We start from the raw sequence: 22426 nt of genomic DNA, 5'->3' as shown, positions 1-22426 counted from the left end.
ATTTTGAGGCAATGCCCCCTAGTTCTGCTTTCACCCGCCAGTGGAAACAACCTGCCCGCATCTATCCTATCTATTCCCTTCATAATTTTATGTTTCTATAAGATCCCCCCGCATCCTTCTAAATTCCAATGAGTACAGTCCCAGTCTACTCAACCTCTCCTCATAATCCTACCCCTTCAGCTCTGGGATTAATCTAGTGAATCTCCTCTGCACACCCTCCAGTGCCAGTATGTCCTTTCTCAAGTAAGGAGACCAAAACTGAACACAATACTCCAGGTGTGGCCTCACTAACACCTTATACAATTGCAGCATAACCTCCCTAGTCTTAAACTCCATCCCTATAGCAATGAAGGACAAAATTCCATTTGCCTTCTTAATCACCTGTTGCACCTGTAAACCAACTTTCTGTGACTCATGCACTAGCACACCCAGGTCTCTCTGCACAGCAGCATGCTTTAATATTTTATCATTTAAATAATAATCCCGTTTGCTGTTATTCCTACCAAAATGGATAACCTCACATTTGTCAACATTGTATTCCATCTGCCAGACCCTAGCCCATTCACTTAACCTATCCAAATCCCTCTGCAGACTTCCAGTATCCTCTGCACTTTTCGCTTTACCACTTATCTTAGTGTCATCTGCAAACTTGGACACATTGCCCTTGGTCCCCAACCCCAAATCATCTATGTAGGTTGTGAACAATTGTGGGCCCAACACAGATCCCTGAGGGACACCACTAGCTACTGATTGCCAACCAGAGAAACACCCATTAATCCCCACTCTTTGCTTTCTATTAATTAACCAATCTTCTATCCATGCTACTACTTTACCCTTAATGCCATGCATCTTTATCTTATGCAGCAACCTTTTGTGTGGCACCTTGTCAAAGGCTTTCTGGAAATCCAGATATACTACATCCATTGGCTCTCCATTATCTACTGCCCTGGTAATGTCCTCAAAAAATTCCACTAAATTAGTTTCGCATGACCTGCCCTTTATGAACCCATGCTGCGTCTGCCCAATGGGACAATTTCTATCCAGATGCCTCACTATTTCTTCCTTGATGATAGATTCCAGCATCTTCCCCGAGTTTATTAAGACCTGAGTTCTTTCGCATTTTCTGTTTTTATTTCAGATTTATAGCATTCATAGTATTTTGCTTTTATTTCAGTAAGTCAGGAGTTCTGAAGTACAGAGAGCTTTTCAAATTATTGATCAAAAGAACACTTTCTCCACAGATTACAAACCAGTTAAGGCCACAGACATTATCAGCCACTACCAATTCTCTGCAACATACATTATAATATGCAGTGGGAGTGAAGAACGACCAATTTCTCGTCACAAATTTTGCAAAGTTTCTGGGCGGGATTTTCTCAGCCTGGGGCCAGGCCGGAGAAGCGCGGGACTGGTGCAAATCGCGCCACGCCGCCAGGACGCAATTCTCCCCAGAGCGGAGAATCGCCACCATTGACACTGCCGCGGCGCCAGCCGGGGGCCGCTCGACGGGGCTCTCCCCCTGGCAATTCTCTGCCCTGGATGGGCCTAGCAGCCGGAACAAAATACTCAAGTCCCGCCGGCGCTGTTCTAACCTGGTCTTACCTGGCGGGACCTCAGCATGGAAGAGCCCGGGGGTGGCCTGTGTGGGGGGAGGGGGCACGACCCCGAGGCTGGGGGCCTCCATTGTGGCCTGGCCCGCAATCAGGGCCCACCAATCAGCGGGCCAGCCTCTCGGGCTGGGGGCCTCCTTTCTTTTGCGCCGGCCCCTGTAGCCCTACGCCATGTTGCGTCGGGGCCGGTGCGGAGAAGGGAGCCACTGCGCATGCATGAGTTGGCGCCGGTGCCACTGCACATGCGCAGACCCCGCGGTGCCCAGTTGACGCCGGGACCGGCAGCTGGAGCGGCGTGGGTCACTCCAGTGCTGTGCTGGCCCCCTGTAGGGGCCAGAATTGCTGATCCTGAGGCCATGTTGACGCCGTTAGGAAATGTGACGGCGTTTACGATGGCGTCAACACTTAGCCTCAGGATCAGAGAATCCCGCCCTCTGTTTCAGGTACTAAAATATTTAGCATCATATAGTTGAAGAGAACTCTAAAAAAGTTACCGTGTACCTGAGTAATAGTCAATCTGGTGTAAAAGTTGACCTGAGACTTTTAGCATAAAAAATCCTTAATTTTTTGAATATATGTCTTATATAAGTCCACCGCAGTTTCTGACGGATAGTAGAACAATGTCTTTTGGTCTATAACGCTACACTAAAATAGTATAAACACATGTTACTGCTGGTAATTATAATTTCCTGATGTTATGGTCATACCACAAATACTATTAAATTACCTACATTTTAATCACAATATCCTCTGGTACCACACTCCTTATTACATCTTATAAAGTTATTTGAGATGAGATATACTGTTAATTATGAATCCATTCAGATGCAGGGCATTTGGAAAACAACAAGGGACGCAGCTAACTGTGTTGCCAGGTCAGAAATTCCATTCCTGCCAGTCTAGCCCTTTGTTTTAATATAAATTTAGAGTACCCAATTCATTTTTCCAATTAAGGGCCAATTTAGCGTGGCCAATCCACCTACCCTGCATATCTTTGGGTTGTGGGGGCGAAACCCACGCAAGCACGGGGGAGAATGTGCAAACTGCACACGAACAGTGACCCAGAGCCGGGATCGAACCTGGGACCTCGGCGCCGTGAGGCTGCAGTGCTACCCACTGCACCACCGTGCTCAATCTAGCCCTTTTAACCAGCTACGGTTTGACAAATAACCTGTTACTATCACCAATTTCAATTTCTTGATAATATGGTCATATCTGCTAATTCTTTTGAATTGTATACATTTTCTTTTGTTACAATGATCCGTATATTACTCCTGTAAAACTGTTTGGGAGGAGGAAATTTAAACTGGGAATTCTAGAAACTGGCGACTGCCGTCAATCACAAAAAAGGTACTGAATAAAATTGTAGAAATTCGTGCATAGATTTTATTTCATTAAATACTGTGTGCATAAATTAATATCTGTCTCCATGGAGGTTATTATTCAATAAATAAAAATTCACTTATAAAAGTGCATTTTCAGATCATCCTCTGCAACCACGATTCACACTGCAACTTATTAAATTTTGACAGGAGAAATAAAATGTTGCAATTTGGTCCTGCTTTGCCTAGTTTTGGACGGGAGTAATCTCTGATCTAGCAACTCTGCAATGTACCGCCATAAACAGTTACGTAGCGAGACAATGGAAGAGGATGGCACTACAATTAACCAAATTAAAGTGTGAGATAAATCTTTACCTGTAGATATGGTAACTAAGTGGAACTTTAATCACCCTCGTTGTATCCAAGAAGAAATATGGGATATGGCTGCCACTGCTTAGTTTACCGAGGGCATTGCATAGCTTACCAGTAATTGGTAAATATTTTAAATGTTTTAAGATAACTATTGTCCCCCCAACATGATTCCATCCCCTCAAGGGGAGGCGGTGGTGTAATGAACTCCAATTGGCTTTATTGGTTGGCCAATTGGAGTATGAGCTCCCTCAATGATAGCTCATTGAGGGGGCCCATATAATCACCTGTGTAGGCTTTGTGAGCCAGTCTTAAGTTGACTGGACTGCTAGCAGCACTGTTTGTAGCTGCTCCTGTAATATCGTTATTGTAAATAAATATTGGTGTGGTGACGGAACTCCTGCCTCCCGTGGATTACTACAGGTGGCATAGTGGTATTGTCACTGGACCAGTAACAATTATTTGGACGATGTCTTAATCACAGGTAGGACAAACAGGGAACACTTAAGGAACCTGGAGGAAGTGCTCAGGCGTTTCGCAAAGGCAGGCGTATGGCTATTAAAAGAAGACAAGTCAATACCCCCGATTGCATCAGCTAGAATCCAATGCTGGGCGTTGCTACTGGCGGCATATAGATACGTTCTGGAGCACAGACCGGGAACGCGAGTAGCACATGCAGATGCTTTGAGCAGACTTCCCCTCCCAGACACTCCGCCGCAAATACCAAAAGTAGAGGAGACAGTAATGACTCTAAATTTTTTGGACACCCTACCAGTAGACGCACAACATATTCGGTTGTGGACGCAAAAAGACCCAGTTTTAGCCAAGATGAAGCATTTACTGCTAACAGGGGAACTGGAAAGACCAGTGGAGCCCCAGATGCACCCATACTGGAGCAGAAGGGACCAAATAACCGTAGAAGACGGTATCCTATTATGGGGAGCCCGGGTAATCGTCCCAGCTCAGGGCCGTCAGGCAATCTTAACTGAGTTACATCACGGACACCCAGGGGTATCTAAAATGAAGATGCTAGCTCGAAGCTACGTTTGGTGGCCAGGTTTGGACACAGACATAGCAGCCTTGGTACGTCGGTGCCAGGAGTGCCAACAGGGGCAAAGAGTGCCACCAGCGGCGCCATTGCACCCGTGGGAATGGCCAGGCAGACCGTGGACCCACCTGCATATTGACCACGCCGGCCCTTTCATGGGCTCAATGTTTTTGGTGATAGTGGACGCCCACTCCAAATGGTTGGACGCCCACCGGGTAAACACGGCAAGCACAGCATCGACAATTGAAAAGCTCAGGGCCTCGTTTGCAACACATGGACTGCTGGAGGTATTGGTATCGGACAATGGAACGGCATTCACAAGTGGGGAATTTGGAAAATTCCTGAAGGAAAACGGAGTCCGTCACATCAAAACGGCCCCTTACCATCCAGCAACCAACGGCCTGGCAGAGAGAGCGGTCCAGACACTTAAAGCGGGACTCAAGAAGCAGCCGGCAGCGTCAATAGACACAAAGCTCTCCCGCTGGCTGTTTGATTACAGGACCACACCGCATTCCACAACGGGCATACCACCAGCTGAACTCTTAATGGGAAGGCGGCTGCGAACGAGGCTGAGTCTCCTTTTCCCAAATTTAACAGGGAAAGTGGAGAAACAACAGGAGGCCCAACACAGGGGGCATGATAATAGTCGGCAGCAGAGACATTTCCAGGTGGGGGCACCGGTTTGGGTCAAGAATTATGGGAATGGACCAACGTGGGTCAAAGGCACGGTAGAGTCCCAAACAGGGCCCATATCCTATGAGGTTTCAATAGGAGGTAAGGTGCTAAAGAAACACCTAGACAAAATAAGGGCAGCGGAACCACACCTGGAGGCAGGCGAAGCAGGACCGCCTCAAGCTAGGATAGCCCAGACGGAAAGGATACCCACACCCCAGCCCCGAGCAATTTCTCCAGACCCCGTCATCCAGTCATCAGAGTCGGAGATGGACACACTCGACGAGGCCGCTGCGACACCTCTCCCCGAGGAGGAGGACGAACAACTTCCAAGGAGGTCGTCAAGGAAAAGACGGGCACCTATAAGGTACACCCCGCCCACTTCGGAGAATGACCCGGCGGACGACACAGAGGTGACAGACCCAGACATGAGGAGCAGGAAGAAGCTCAGAGGAATGCCAGCTGGCAAGAATTCCTCGGACCTTGGGGGGGAGGGGTGTAATGAACTCCAATTGGCTTTATTGGTTGGCCAATTGGAGTATGAGCTCCCTCAATGATAGCTCATTGAGGGGGCCCATATAATCACCTGTGTAGGCTTTGTGAGCCAGTCTTAAGTTGACTGGACTGCTAGCAGCACTGTTTGTAGCTGCTCCTGTAATATCGTTATTGTAAATAAATATTGGTGTGGTGACGGAACTCCTGCCTCCCGTGGATTACTACAGGTGGCATAGTGGTATTGTCACTGGACCAGTAATCCAGACCAAGAATAATGATCTGGGGACTCAGGTTAGAATCTCACCACAGCAGGTGGTGGGAATAAAACTCTATCATATATCTCGATTTAAAAAGTCTAATTATGACCATGAAATCATTGTCAATTGAGAGAAAAACCCATCCGGTTCACTGATGTCCTTTAGGGAAGGAAATCTGCCATCCTTACCTGGTCTGGCCTATACGTGACTCCAGGCCCACATCAATGTGGTTGACTCTTCACTGCCCCCTGGCAATTAGGGAATGGCAGTAAATGATGGCACAGCCTGCAACACCCACGTCCCATGAACAAGTAAAAAAAATTATTACTCTTGTAAAAATGAACGCCCAACATTTTGCCAAAAACCTTGATCTAAAAGACTCGCTGTTAACAGGACTATATATAGTAATTAATTACCTTATGTATTTGATTATTAACCACACAGGAAAGCTTGGAGAAGAAATGCTGAAGCACCAATGTGCATGGCACAGATTTCTCAGAACTGAATGCAAGCTCTGACTACACAGTTTAGCAAATGATCTGTATTTAAATATTGGGGCCCCAGGGATGGAGTTCCAGAGGCCGATGCTATGGCTGAGGAAGTTAAATAAACAGGAAAAGCTTTGCTGCCGACAGTGTAGGTATATAAACAAATGTTCAAACACAAAAATAGTAATTTGGGGATTTTTCACATGAAGGACTAGTAATATCTATGCTGCAAATCTATTCCAGATCTTGTGACCGCTTTAAGCGCTCTCTTCAACATAAGATTATGGGTGGCACAGCAGCACAGTGGTTAGCATTGTTGCTTCACAGCGCCAGGGGCCCGGGTTCGATTCCTGGCTTGGGTCACTAGCAGTGCGGAGTCTGCACGTTCTCCCTGTGTCTGTGTGGGTTTCCTCCGGGTGCTCTGGTTTCCTCTCACAAGTCCCGAAAGACGTGCTGTTAGTTGAATTGGACATTCTAAATTCTCCCTCAGTGTACCCAAACAGGCGCCAGAATGCGGCGACCAGGGGATTTTCACAGTAACTTCATGGCAGTGTTAATGTAAGCCTACTTGTGGCAATAATAAAGATTATTGCATTATTATAATTGTGACATTCGAGAGATTCTGCAGTTCAAGTGGGGTGTACAGTAAGCCTTGTGAATGCAACTGACCAAAACAAAATAACTGCTTGGGTTTAGGATTAAGGTACTTGGAGATAGGGTTGAGTACTGATGGGCTCAACATCTTCAGCAAGAGAGGCAAAGTCCTGGGCATGGAGAGACAAAGGAGAGAGATGAGGGACAGAATGGTATTGAAAGCCACACACTCAGCATTAGGTGCATTGTCAAAGAAGAAGCGACCTGGACACGTCAGAGAATCAGTGCCACAGGAGGTTGCACCTATCTAGGCAGATTTTCACTGAGATTTATCCATTTGTTGAGAAAGACCTTCGACCTCACAGCACTGCTCACCATGCCTTGCTAGAAGCTGTTAAAGTCACTGTGGCTTTGAACATCTTCACTTCTGGCTCCTTCTAAGGATCAGCAGAACTTGGTGACCACTACATCTTGCAGGTCATTGCTGCTCTATTTGTGAAAGCTGGACAGTACATACAACTTCAAACACATGTGGTCTCACAGGCAGAAAGGACAGTGGGATTTGCTTGCATCTCAGGATTTCCCCAGGGCATCATCAATTGCACACATTCGGCCATTATGGCAGTAAGCGACTGGTTAGCGAGATTCATCAAGAGTAAGGGCTTCAACTTCCTAAACATTCAGCTGGTAGCAGCCACAAGTTTTTATGCATCTGCATGCCACTACCCTCAGCTGAACAATGTCTTCATCCTCTGTAATCCAGGTTGCCCCAGCTCTTCATGTCACCAATGAAAATCTGTGGATGGCTTCTAGGGGACCAGGGGAAGATATGGCTGCTCACAGCTTTACTGACCCTCCGACAGAATCACAGAGCTGCGACAATCTGCTCATGAAGGCATTCATTAGCAGTTTATCAGTCTTCTGAATCTGGGAGAAAGTGAAGTGTTATATCAAAACATCTCATTGCAGGAAAAGGAAGGTGCAGAGCAGAATGGTGCCCGTACTGTCCATGGAGGAGTCTGAACCCATCTCAGGAGTCAAAGCTCTTATAAGGATGTTGTGAACATAGAGCATATCTGACCAGCAGCAGCATGCTTGGCACTGACTTGGCAGTATCTGTGAGAACACATCCATTCAACACACAAGGTTGAAAAGGGTCCATTCTTACTGACAATGCACAGAAGGCAACACACCAGCAATCTCAGTTCATAGACCATTAGTCTCCTTCATCAATTCTTCCCTCTTTTCCAGTTTTCCATTTCTCGAATCATGCTTGCACATCAGTTTAATGAAAAAGTAACAATTTACACAGTCACAAATGGAAGTCGCCTAAGTGACCCACTCACTGCAATGTATGATGCAGTGGCTATTGTTCTCAGCCACCTTTACGTGATGCTTCCCTTGTGGCCTTGGATGAAGTGGAAGCTGCCTTTTTGCGTGCTGCCTTGCAGCTGAGATGCACATGGTGGTCATCTTCATTGTGGAGGTGCAGGTTGGGCAGCTCCTGAGGGCTCAGCAGTGGCATCAGTGCAGGGGTTGCCTCCATCACAGCACCCAGCATTAAATATCCTTGGGACACTGGGACTTCTGGAGTGTTGTGTACCATCTATTATCAGTATGAATGGAACCTTTTAAACTTTGTGTTTAATGGATGCGTTCTCACAGGCAGAACAAAGTAGGTGCCAGAGGACTGAGAGATGGCATCCTTATCCTCCTCACTGCTTTAACAGCTCTCTGGATTGCTGGAGTAGAGCACCAGTCAGGGTGCAACTGACATCCACTCCAGACATCTTTGTGCCAAAAGCATCACTGACCAGTCAGTCCATGCTAAAAACACTGTATGCATTCTGTGCATGTCAGTGCACTGCTCCTTCACCTATTCAGCCTGATGCCGTACATAGCTCTCCAAGAGGTTGGCCACTTTCTCAATAGAGGAATTCATGCATTTAAAATCCTGAACCATGTTGGTGCATATGAACTGAAGGATGACTCCATTCTCAGTCCATGACCGTGCATTGCCTTAGGGAGCTCTGATGTATGGGAATGGATCCATTGCTGCTGGTCGAAGTAGAGCCTCCTTTAGTGAGGCTCCCGAGACCCTGCGTTTGTGCTCCAGAGGAGCATCGCTGGGTCTGTAATCTGTCCTCCAAGGGGAACTCTCACAGCTGCCTTTGCCTCTCTTACCTCCTCCTATTCACACATGACATGTTCTTCATCCATGACCACCCTTTCTAATCACACATGAGGACTGACTGGTGTGACTGCAGTTGCGTTAGTGGCGGGTGTGCTGGAATCATGTGATGATGCTGGGTCTGTGGCTTCTATCCCATCTGGAGATCCTGGTGATGCTGTTGTGGCAAAGGCATGTTCTCCCTCTAAATTTGGTTTGTGGCAGACATCAGGAGGAGATAATGAGAACACATCTCTGACAACAGTTGCCACTGTAGATCTGAGGCTTCACAATGCAGCTGAATTTTTGGCACTTTGTCGGACAGGGTTGGAAAATAAGCGCTGGCCTTGCCACCGATGCCCACATCCTGTGAAAGAAAACAAAACTCACTATACCAAGTGTGTGGGAAAATTGTCTTGCACAAAGACATTCCTCTCATCCTGTTCAATCGTGACTCATCCTGCATGTTAAGCTTCAGAAAACAGATCTTTCCAATGTCTACGCCTGTACCACACCAGGTCACAGCATCACAGTATATTGCTGTATTTGTATATGACTTTGTTGTTACATAGAAATGGCGGGCCTGCAAAGATAACGTTACAATAAAATTTAGTCCGTACTACATGTTCGTCTATTTACAAACAGGCAGGAGATCACTTTGCTTGCCAAAGAAAACAGCCAATGGCAATCAAAGAATTTAAGGGACATCATAAAACTAAACGAAAAAGCATGCAAAAATGCAACAAAAAGAAAGCGCAGATCTTGGCAATGGGAGAGATACAAAGAACAACAAAAGTATGAATGAAAAAAAGGGGGCGAAGAATGAAAGTTGCAAGGGAACCCAAAATCAACACAAACACATTTTACAATTGATTTAAGCAAAAGGAGGTGGTCATGGGCCCCCTGTAAATTGTTAATAGTTATGTTGAAAATCGAAGTAAGGGTATGAACATGTTGAAAAATAGCATCAGATTTTACAGCAGAGCAAGAGGATAGTATGCCAGACATCTCAAGTGACATGATATCAAATCAGGGTTGAGAACTCATCAAAACAAATCACCAAAATAGCAATAATGAAGGAAAGAATAGCACTAAAGAGTGACAAGAACCCAGAACCAGATAGTTTTTATCACATAGTTTTACGAGAAGAAAATAAGAACATTACAGAAGCCTGAACTAAAATATTCCAAAATTCTCTTGAGTCATGGGGCAGGCTTCTCTGTTTGGGAGACTAAGTTCTCCTGTCTGAGTAGAACCGTTCCTGGTCTGCACTGGGGCTAGGACTGGCACCCAGGCGCAATTCACTCTCCCTTGCCATGGTAATGTATTCATGGTGGGGAGCTCCAAGGATTCAGTAGAGACTCCCCCACATCAGAGACCCCCCACCCCTCAATTACCCCCGCCTGGAAGCTAAACAGCAGTCCAGGCAGACACAGTGAAAAATCACTGCTTTTTCACTTACCTATCCCTTACACCTGCTGCCTCAGACAGAAGTGTAGAAAGCAGCAGATGTTATTTCATAGAAAGTCAAAACAAATCACAAGTCTTTAACCCCTCCTTAGATTCTTTAATTTGCGAGGCTACTACTCATTTTCAAAGAGAAATAGTTTTTAAAGTCTGTAGTTGACAGAGTATTTGCTTCCAAACAGCCAGATGTCTGGATTATCAATTTTGATCTCCCTTCACACTTGAATGCATTTCAAGTACCCTGCTGTGAACCTAACCACAATGTTTATAAACATCTAGCTATGGTCGGCAGGTTGTCACCACATCAAAAGCTAACCATAATGTTTATAAACAACTCAGGGATAAGAGATGAGTGTTTTCATGTCCTATTTTTCTCTGCAGAAAGCACTTAACTCCTTTTGATGTGCTGATATGGGGGTCTCTAATATGGGGGTATCTGATATGGGGGTCTGCTGGGGGAGTCTAATGGGGAGGCTGGGATAGGCAGGATTTGCATTGTTGGGGGACTCTCTGATGAACTTTGGGGGAACCTATATTACATACTTACCCCTTGACCCACTGCAAGGTCGACTGTGTCAGGACCATACCCGCACGAATCCCGGCTGAGAGGGCTGGTGCAGCACAGAGGCATGGAGAATCGGGAATCCAGCCCGTTAATAATATGCAAATGGGTTCAGATGACCCATTTGCATCATGCCACCAACATGGGGCAAGTAGCTCACTGCATCTGAACCTTTTTGCCAAACATTCAATTCTCCGACGCATCAGGAACTCTGCCACTGATGGCGGGAAGTTGGAGAATCTATTCCAAGAAACATTCCTTTAAATTCGAAAATTGCATTTGTCACTCCAATTTATGAGGAAATCAAGAGAGGAAAACCATGAGCGGAAGTTCCCCATGCCCTCGCCGACGGGTTCAAAGACAGGTGGGTGGGAGAATTCGGTCGGAGGCCCACAAATTGGTTTTACATTGGTGTGAATTTCCTGTGGGATCTTCTGCTGGTGCCCACATGGCAGTTCGGGAAATACGCTGGCGGCCAGCATGAACCTGATTTGTATCCTGTTAATGGAATGCAGATGATGGCCTGACTGGTATCTTCCTCTCACACACAATTTTCCGAGGTGCCAGTGGGAAAACACGCCGGTCCAGGTCACATCTGGAACAACTTGGTGAGCAGAAGTCAGGACTTACCTATGGAATGCCTGGGGCTGCCTCCGCAGTTTGGGATGGAGGCCGCCAGTGACCCTGGAATCTGGACGACCACAGCAGGTAGTGGGGAGAGCATCTATCAGGTGGATCTTCCACCTTCACTGTCTCAGAGGAGGTCCATCTCCCAGCCTCAGTATGTTCCTGGAAGTCCATCTACTTTCTTAAATGGTGGGTCAGTGATGTTGGGTGCTTCTTAAATATGGCACCCAGATATAACGGTGGGATCTGCGCAATCAATCCCGCCCCACCATGCAATTGGCACTAAACCAGATGCATAATTAATGAGGTCAGTGCCAGACGATAGGGCTTCCTGTCAGCCTCTGCAGTGGGAAACCCCCACCCCGGCATGAGCCTTCGTCATAGATCGGAGAATTCTGCCCATATTACTATCGATCAGTTAGCCCAACATCTGTTGAAAGAAAAATATCTGTGTATAAATGCCATGAAGCACACTGATGTTATCACTGAGGGTTTCCCAACTTGGAACACCGGTTCATGGGGGTGTATAGTATTGTTTTGTTTTGGTGTGAGGAGACAAGTGAAACTCAGTGAGAATAAATAGTCCAGTCATCAGGTAATAATTATTAAAGGCCATTTCTATAGAACATACCCTTTGTTGGACCTCCGGTGGTGGCAGCCATGGTGTGAATGGTCGCGCATTTGGCAGCTCCCACTCGAGGCTGTCTTTTTGGATTTTTTTCCCTGTTTGTAGGGCGGATGCGTTGTTGAAAAGAGGTGTAGGACTGGCTGGAGAAAGGTTTGACTCCACTTGTGGGGCTGGTGGATGGACCCACGGACCAGAAGAGGGTCGCAAAGAAGGGAGCAGTTGGAGGGCGTGGGGACAGTGGCAGCAGCACCTAAGGCTGGAGGGAGCCTTGGTTTGGCTCCAATTTGTGGGAATCACAGGTTTGTTCCGGTGGGGGTTGGACGCGGGGTTCCGGGGGTGGTGGCAGGCAGGGATTGAATGGTTTGGGGATCTGTTTGTGGGGGCAGCTTTTCGAGCTTGGCGGGGTTGGTAGATGAGTATGAGCGGGAATGTGTTTCGGTTACACGTTCGGGACTATGTGAGGAAACAGGTGCTGTCCTTTCTTGACCTGCTGTCCCAGGGTTGCAGGACAAAATGGTGTCACAAACAGAGGTTGGTGAGGGCAGGGTGTCGGAGATTTACAAAGAATTAATGGACTGGGAGGGCGCCCTGATAGGAGAAGTGAAGTAGGAGGAAGAGCTGGGGTGGGTGCTGGAGGCTGGGTTATGGGAGGACGCTCTGAGAAGGGTGAATGGTGGGGCATGGGGGTTTTGGTTATTTATTTTTATAACATTTTTGTTCTCTTTTTGGTTTTAGTTGTGTTTGACACATATATATATATATATAAAAGAACACACTCTTTGTTATAATATACACTTACAATACCTGAACTCTGTAAGACATCCCCTGTTTCCCAAAAAACATCCAAATTGAATAACCAGCAATAGGATACCACATAATACAGGGAGGATTCTCAAATCTGGGAACCATCTTTTTCCTGGTCCAGCAAAGATATTTTCAACCTGTTGTTACGAAGGTTTACTGCAATGCTTTAAGACTTAGAGGCTTCTTTGTTGTAAACTTGTCCTTCAGGTTTGGTGGCTGGAATCTGGTCTGCCCACTTTCTGAGACTGCTAGATGGTAACTGCCTCTCCTGGCTTTCCAGAGTCTGGCCAATTATATCTTTGTTGTTCTTTGATTATAACTTCTGTGTCTTCGGCTGTCTGCCCATCAACTTCCTTGACTATATATTAACATATGTAGATCTCAGGGATCTTCCCAATTGTCTAAAATTTGTTTTTCTTCCATAAACTATTCAGGTATGATTATTATCTGAACTGCCATTCTAAACTCAATACCGGGAGACACAAACCAATTGAGGCCCCTTTGAATACTGTCTATAGCTGGCTGCAGGCAGGTTCATGACATAAACAAGGCATTCAATAAAGTCCCTCATAAGAGATGCTGATTAAATTGAAATTCATGGAATTGAAGGAAAATTATTGACCTTATTCAGAAATTGGCAGGAGACAGACAATAAGGATAATGGATAGGTACTCTAATTGTTACAATGTGACTAGCTGGTGTCCCCCACGGATCTGTGATTTGGCCTAAATGTTCACTATATTTCCAAAAGACTGAAATTATGGTAACCAATGTATCTAAATTTGCCCTTGTCACAAAGATATGCAGCCAAATAAGCAATGTAGATGAGAGCAGAAAATTACCATGTGATACTAATAGATTAAGGACGGAAGAAAGAGGGAAAATCGACCGTGGATATCTAAGGAAATAAGGGAGAGTATCAAATTGAAGGAAAAAGCATATAAAGTGGCAAAGATTGCTGGGAGATTAGAGGACTGGGAAATCTTTAGGGGGCAACAGAAAGCTACTAAAAAAGCTATAAAGAAGAGTAAGATAGAGTCTGAGAGTAAACTTGCTCAGAATATAAAAACAGACAGTAAAAGTTTTTACAAATATATAAGACAAAAAAGAGTGGCTAAGGTAAATATTGGTCCTTTAGAGGATGAGAAGGGAGTTTTAATAATGGGAAATGAGGAAATGGCTGAGGAACTGAACAGGTTTTTTGGGTCGGTCTTCACAGTGGAAGACACAAATAACATGCCAGCGACTGATAGAAATGAGGCTATGACAGGTGAGGACCTTGAGAGGATTGTTATCACTAAGGAGGGAGTGATGGGCAAGCTAATGGGGCTAAAGGTAGACAAGTCTCCTGGCCCTGATGGAATGCATCCCAGAGTGCTAAAAGAGATGGCTAGGGAAATTGCAGATGCACTAGTGATAATTTACCGAAATTCACTAGACTCTGGGGTGGTCCCGGTGGATTGGAAATTAGCAAACGTGACGCCACTGTTTAAAAAAGGAGGTAGGCAGAAAGCAGGAAATTATAGGCCAGTGACTTTAACTTCGGTAATAGGGAAGATGCTGGAATCTATCATCAAGGAAGAAATTGCGAGGCATCTGGATAGAAATTGTCCCATTGGGCAGACGCAGCATGGGTTCGTTAAAGGCAGGTCATGCCTAACTAATTTAGTGGAATTTTTTGAGGACATTACCAGTGCAGTAGATAACGGGGAGCCGATGGATGTGGTATATCTGGATTTCCAGAAAGCCTTTGACAAGGTGCCACACAAAAGGTTGCTGCATAAGATAAAGATGCATGGCATTAAGGATAAAGTAGTAGCATGGATAGAGGATTGGTTAATTAATAGAAAGCAAAGAGTTGGGATAAATGGGTGTTTCTCTGGTTGGCAATCAGTAGCTAGTGGTGTCCCTCAGGGATCCGTGTTGGGCCCACAATTGTTCACAATTTACATTGATGATTTGGAGTTGGGGACCAAGGGCAATGTGTCCAAGTTTGCAGATGACACTAAGATGAGTGGTAAAGCGAAAAGTGCAGAGGATACTGGAAGTCTGCAGAGGGATTTGGATAGGTTAAGTGAATGGGCTCGGGTCTGGCAGATGGAATACAATGTTGACAAATGTGAGGTTATCCATTTTGGTAGGAATAACAGCAAACGGGATTATTATTTAAACAATAAAATATTAAAGCATGCCGCTGTTCAGAGAGACTTGGGTGTGCTAGTGCATGAGTCACAGAAGGTTGGTTTACAAGTGCAACAGGTGATTAAGAAGGCAAATGGAATTTTGTCCTTCATTGCTAGAGGGATGGAGTTTAAGACTAGGGAGGATATGTTGCAATTGTATAAGGTGTTAGTGCGGCCACACCTGGAGTATTGTGTTCAGTTTTGGTCTCCTTACTTGAGAAAGGACGTACTGGCGCTGGAGGGTGTGCAGAGGAGATTCACTAGGTTAATCCCAGAGCTGAAGGGGTTGGATTATGAGGAGAGGTTGAGTAGACTGGGACTGTACTCGTTGGAATTTAGAAGGATGAGGGGGGATCTTATAGAAACATTTAAAATTATTAAGGGAATAGATAGGATAGATGCGGGCAGGTTGTTTCCACTGGCGGGTGACAGCAGAACTAGGGGGATAGCCTCAAAATAAGGGGAAGTAGATTTAGGACTGAGTTTAGGAGGAACTTCTTCACCCAAAGGGTTGTGAATCTATGGAATTCCTTGCCCAGTGAAGCAGTTGAGGCTCCTTCATTACATGTTTTTAAGGTAAAGATAGATAGTTTTTTGAAGAATAAAGGGATTAAGGGTTATGGTGTTCGGGCCGGAAAGTGGAGCTGAGTCCACAAAAGATCAGCCATGATCTAATTGAATGGCGGAGCAAGCTCGAGGGGCCAGATGGCCTACTCCTGCTCCTAGTTCTATGTTCTTATTAAGTGAATGGGGGAAAACAGTGGAAAATGGATTTTATTTCAAAAGCGTGGGGTCATTCACTTTGGATTGGGAAAGAATAGGTAAGAATACTCTGTAACTGGTGAAAAGCTTGAAATAGTGTAGGCCCAAAGAGACCAGTGGCACAATGGTTAGCACTGCTGCCTCACAGCGCCAGGGACCAGTTAAATTCAGGCCTTGGGTGACTGTGCGGAGTCTGCATGTTCTCCCCATGTCTGGATGGGTTTCCTCCGGGTGTTCCAGTTTACTCCCACAGTCCAAAGAATGATGTATTTCCCAATAATGTGATTTATTTTATCCATTGTGTCTAATGCAGTAGTTTTTACCTGAACATTTTCAGCATCTCCCAAAATCCTTTTATTTTGACATTCTTTCTCAGGACTAAGATTCTGTGAGTTTGATTTTAGATTATGTATTCTGAACGTGCAATATGTCTAATTTCCCATGATGTATCAGAATTGTTTGTTTTGCTGTTGCTCAGTTGGTAGTCCATTCACCTCTGAGTGAGGTGATTGTGGGTGCATGTTCCACTTCAGAGGCTTGGGCATATAATCTCAACTGACGCAATGCTGCAGTATTGGGGGAGTGTCAGAGGTGATGTCTTGATGAACTTTTCTTGGAGGTGGAGATGGCAGCCGGCGAACAGCAAATAGATGCAGGTGTTTCTAGGCTTAAGATGCGATTTGGGAATTTCGCAGTGGAATCAGCAGCCATTGATGTAGAATACTTAATACCAAAAGTACCAGTACTTAGACGAGCCAACCACTCAATTTGTCTTCTCCCTCAGATGAAGCAGGCATTGTGGAATGAAGGGTAATTAAAACATTTCCAGATGTTCACTGGATAATGATCAATGTTATGGGTGATGATACCTTTGTGTTCAGATACTACTTGAAAGTAAACTGGGTGAAAACTCCTGTTCAGGAGGACCGTAGAGTTAATGCCAACAGAGGGACAATGTGTGAAAGCTCTGTTTCCTGCTCAAATGGTGCTCCTGTTTCACAAGAAAACTGGTCAGAATTTTTCTTCTTGCAGCAATAATAGATGTCAGTTCCCTGAAATATGGGCAGCACGATAACCCAGTGGTTAGCACTATTGCTTCACAGCGACAAGGACCCAGGTTCGATTCCCGGCTTGGGTCACTGTCTGTGTGGTGTCTACACGCTCTCCCTGTGTCTGCGTGGGTTTCCTGCAGGGGCTCCGGGTTCCTCTCACAAGTCTTGAAAGACGTGCTGTTAGGTGATTTGGACATTCTGAACTCTCCCTCAGTGTCCCTGAACAGACGCCGGAGTGTGGCAACTAGGGGATTTTCATAGTAACTTAATTGCAGTGTTAATGTAAGCCTACTTGTGATGCTAATAAAGATTATTATAAAATATAATCTTTACTTTTATAAGAACTGCCGTCTGTGATCTCAATGTTTTTAGGCTATTGTGCAACAGACTTTTAAAAATTCTAGCAGGGAAAAAAAATGAATAAGCCAATTAGGAAATTGCTGAATCATATTTCCCTTATCATTATGTTGTTCTTTCCGTAACTTTCTTAACCCTTTCATATAAGCACAATTTACATCTTTGTTCGATATTTCAGGGTGTCAGAAAATAATGTGCAGATGGTACCCATCCCCCAAATTAATATTTAGATGAATCTTTAATGCTATTTCTTCCAAATCCCTTGGAACTAGGTTATGTCCCATAGGATGGAACTGCAGTTCAGTTTCCTCTCCTGAACACTGGAGAAGACTAAGTGATTATTGGGCATCTTTGGTGGCTCAATGGTTAAACTACTGCCTCATAGCAGGTTCAAATCCAGCCTTGCGTAATTGTCTGTGTGGAGCTGGCACCTTCTTCCCATGTCTGCATGCGTTTCTTCCGGGTGCTCTGGGTTCCTCCCACAGTCCAAAGATGTGCAGGCTAGGTGGACTGGCCGTTCTAAATTGTCCATTATTGTCCAGCGGCTGGGTGGGGTTTTGGGGATGGGGCAGGGGAGTGGGACTGGGTAGGATGCTCTTTCAGAGGGTCGGTGCACTCAATGGGCCGAATGGCCTTCCTCTGCACCGTAGGGATTCTGTGATTATTAGTAGAAAGTATAGGATTCTATGATCCATTAAGGCCTCAAATTCAAATGTTGTTAAGCACAAAATGGATGAAGTCAGAATATAATTGTTCCACAAACTTAAGGTCAGGCTCAGGCTGTTTTGCAACAGTCATTGAGGGCCTTAAGACATTCTGGATCATCTATCAAGTAAATAGTTTTAATCGGTAGAGGATTTTGTATATTCCAAATCACTCCATTATTTCTGTACAAAATATGGCACAGATATTTGCAATAGTTCATTGCATGTGATGAACAAATACTATGTGATGGACAAACTGAGAATTTCCTCCAAAATTTCACCCAATTTGTAAGAAAACAGAAATATTCAACAGATCTAGATGTATCTATGGAGAGAGAAACAGAGTTAGTGTTTCAGATTGAATGTGAAATTTAATGCGTTTTATGCCATTAAAAAGGGGAATGGTGTGGATTGAAGGTTTTGAAGATGGCAGAGGATATAAAAATTTAAATGACAAAGATGTGAAGCAGCACATAATGATCGTTAAGTTTAGGATTTTCAACCTACTCAAACTTTGCTGCAGTGGAATAATTTCAGTTTAAATTTCTACTACTTTCTCTCTCTCCATCTTTCTGCAAGTAGAGTAGACGGCACTATCAGAAATATCTTCAATGTTCAAGAACATTGTGTGACCGCACAGTGGGCTGTGTGCATGTGCACTTCTGACTACAGGGTTCCAGCAAGTTACACTGAACACTTTCTGAACTTTTTCATCACTCAAACTTTCTTCTCAGCAACTGATTTTTAAAAAAATGTTCAAAATAACTTTTTAAACAAAAGAAGAAAATCCAAAAATCAAATGGGTGTAAACAGGTAGATGAGTTAACTGTGAGTCAGCATCCTGGGTGTCGAGGCCCGAGTGTTTCAGGTCCATATAGAAAGAGAAACTATAGATCAGCACTATGGTATTCTCAAAAGGGAGATTGCAGTGTTACAGAACAAATATAATAATAATCTTTATTGTCACAAGTAGGCTTACATTAACACTGTAATGAAATTAAATATATTCATCTATAAAGGACAACAGCCTCAGTACTCAACACCGACAACTGCCAATCTCCTGATGCAATTCTGGCAACTCATCCGCTTCATTTTGGATCACAACGTCTTCACCTTCGACAACAAGTGCTTTATCCAGATACATGGAACAGCCAAATTCGTTCCTCAATATGCCAACATCTTCATGCACAAGTTTGGACAAGACCTCCTCACCGCACAGGACCTTCAGCTGATGTTATAAACCAGATACATCGATGATATGTTTGACCTTTGGACCCACGGCGAAGAATCACTGAAACGACTACACGATGACATCAATAATTTCCATCCCACCATCAGACTCATCATGGACTACTCTCCAAAATCGGTTGCATTCTTGGACACACTCATCTCCATCAAGGACGGTCATCTCAGGACTTCGCTTTGCCGCAAGCCCACGGATAACCTCATGATGCTCCACTTCTCCAGCTTCCGCCCTAAACACATTAAAAAAACCATCCCCTATGGACAAGCCCTTCGTATACACAGGATCTGCTCAGATGAGGAGGAACATAACAGACATCTACAGACGCTGAAAGATGCCCTCGTATGAACGGGATATGGCGCTCGACTCATCGATCGACAGTTCCAATGCACCACAGCAGAAAAACGCACCGACCTCCTCAGAAGACAAACATGGGACAGAGTACCCTTCGTCGTCCAGTACTTCCCCGGAGTGGAAAAACTACGACATCATCTTCACAGCCTTCAACACGTCATCGATAAAGATGAAAATCTTGCCAAGGTTATCCCTACACCCCCACTACTTGCCCTCAAACAACCGCGCAACCTCAAACCAACCGTTGTTTGCAGCAAACTACCCAGCCTTCAGAACAGCGACCACGACACCAAATAACCCTGCCATGGCAATCTCTGCAAGACGTGCCAGATCATCGACATGGTTACCACCATTACACGTGAGAACACCACCCACCAGGTACGCAGTACATACTGGTGTGACTCGGCTAACGTTGTCTACCTCATACACTGCAGGAAAGGATGTCCCGAAGCGTGGTACATTGGCGAGACCATGCAGACGCTGCGACAACGGATGAACGGATATCGCGTGACAATCGCCAGGCAGGAATGTTCCCTTCCAGTCAGGGAACACTTCAACAGTCAAGGGCATTCAGCTTCTGATCTCCGGATAAGCGTTCTCCAAGGCGGCCTTCAGCACGCGCAACAACGCAAAATCGCCGAGCAGAAACTTATAGCCAAGTTCCGCACACATGAGTACGGCCTCAACCAGGGCCTTCGATTCATGTTGCATTACATTCATCCCCCACCATCTGGCCTGGGTTTATGAAATCCTCCCAACTGTCCTGGCTTGAGACAATTCACACCTCTTTAACCTGGGGTTACCCCTATATCTGGATCTGTAAAGCCTTAATTACCTGCAAATGCTCACATTCAAAGCAGTTTTGTATCTTTGATTTTGTCTATATATATATGTTTCTGGAGCATACCTCTTCATTCACCTGAGGAAGGAGCAGTGCTCCGAAAGCTAGTGTTTGAAACAAACCTGTTGGACTTTAACCTGGTGTTGTAAGACTTCTTACTGTGTTAATAAAGGAGACAACTTCATGTTTCAGAAGTGGAGAAATGGAGGTTAAAATCAAGCTAAAATTGCAAAAAGAATGAACTGGACACATAGGATCTATAGATATTATTTTGTTAAAAAGAGAGGATGCAGGTAAAGGTGGAAGGAGATAAGGAAATTATGAGGAGAGAATTTCAAAAAAATATTTTTTAAAGAACCAACCAATTTGCACACACAATGTATCACATACAGCAACATAGTTGTGGCCAAGTAACCTATTTCTGTGATACTGGTTGATGACTAAATACTGGACAAGACAGCAGGGAGAATTGCTCTTTTGTGAAACAGAATATTTTACAGTCACCCGTTAGGCTTGAAGGCCTCAGTTTAACAGATCATCTGAACGATGGCACCTCCAACTGTGCGCCAGTCTCCAGTGTAGCACTGGAGTGTCACATGTCCTGGCTAAGTCTGAACTGAGCAGAACTGAAACTCATAACCTGTTCGCTTAGAGTTGAGTGTGCTACCAACCGAACCATAGCTGAGAACAGGTAGGGATTCGCGATCAAGGGGTTCGGGAAGAGGAGATACAAAGAAAAACTTGAAAAACCAGAGCTGTTTTTGTTACAACAAAAGAGATCCGGGTAAGATTTGACAGCGATGATGAACTTGATAAAGAGGTCAAGTAGAAATGGACTGTCTCCAGTAGCTGACCAATCAAAGAGCTAGAGGACAGACGGAAGGAGAAATTGTTATACACAGAGGATTATGATGCTGTGAAATGTAATACCCATATTACTGACTGAAGCAGAAACCATGTTAATATTTAAGAATAGGTGTTTAAAGGAAAGGAAATTGAAGGAATATTGGAACAGTACAGGCACATTCGATGAGGTCTATTGCTCATGTGGAAAATACAGACTAATTAAGCCAAATGGCTGGATTCCATGTTCTATTTCCTTTGTAGTTCTAAGAGGAGGTAGACAAATTGTAGAAATAAAGAAGTTCTTTACCCATTCTAATTTTATTTTAAAATTGATATTTGAAAGAAAATAAAGTTTATTTGAAGGAACAGATGGAAAATCAAGAGGGGATTGGGAAAGAGGGATACTTATTGGGGCTGGGGCTTGATGGAGCCTCTCGTGGGGCCTTTAGCCACTTTCCCTGAAATGACTGCCAAATTCAGGAAGGGGGGGGGGGGGGGGGAGATATAAGAGTATATCGGTAGTTCAAAAGGGAAGAGTTAGGGTGAGTAACTGATTAGGCGGAAAGGGAAATTAAGATGGAAAGAGAGAGAGGCCACAAATCCCCCACCCCAAATGCTGCCATCGGTGCCTCCTTTCTTCACGAGCTATAACATTCCGTCGTCACCCAAAAGGAAAAGTAGAAAAGAGGCGCGAAAAGGTGACTGCACCAGAACCGAAGATTGGCAGGAGAGATAGAAACATGGAACACACAGGTAAGGTAAGGGGCTCATCTTCTGACGCAACTCGGTGTTACGTTTGTGTTGAACTAATTACCCCAAATGTTGGAGAAAAGACGCGCGCGAATGAGGTGCTGAAGAGTTTCTGAACGTTGGGCAAATTCAGCAGTGACAACGGGCAGAGAGTGCATTTATTAATTTATTTTCCACGGAGAGGATAGTGACATTTTGCGGTGCGATCCACAAAATGATTT

General features: G+C 44.8%; 1 protein-coding gene across 2 annotated transcripts in view; it reads left to right on the top strand.

Moving 5' to 3' along the window:
- The first annotated feature begins 22033 nt into the window (after positions 1-22033).
- The window catches only part of nr3c1 (nuclear receptor subfamily 3, group C, member 1 (glucocorticoid receptor)), a 137409-nt gene continuing 137016 nt past the window's right edge, over positions 22034-22426 (top strand). The window contains exon 1 of one of the 2 annotated variants that reach the window (XM_038795815.1): positions 22034-22208. The gene's annotated coding sequence lies outside the window, so the exon portion shown is untranslated. Of the gene's footprint in view, positions 22214-22426 lie in introns of both variants that reach the window. The other variant, XM_038795813.1, reaches the window with a different exon arrangement.

This window comes from Scyliorhinus canicula, chromosome 4 (assembly GCF_902713615.1).
Source record: "Scyliorhinus canicula chromosome 4, sScyCan1.1, whole genome shotgun sequence".
In the NCBI taxonomy this organism is placed as follows: Eukaryota; Metazoa; Chordata; class Chondrichthyes; order Carcharhiniformes; family Scyliorhinidae; genus Scyliorhinus; species Scyliorhinus canicula.
Note: the sequence above shows the minus strand (reverse complement) of the source record. Positions and strands in the feature narration are given on the sequence as shown.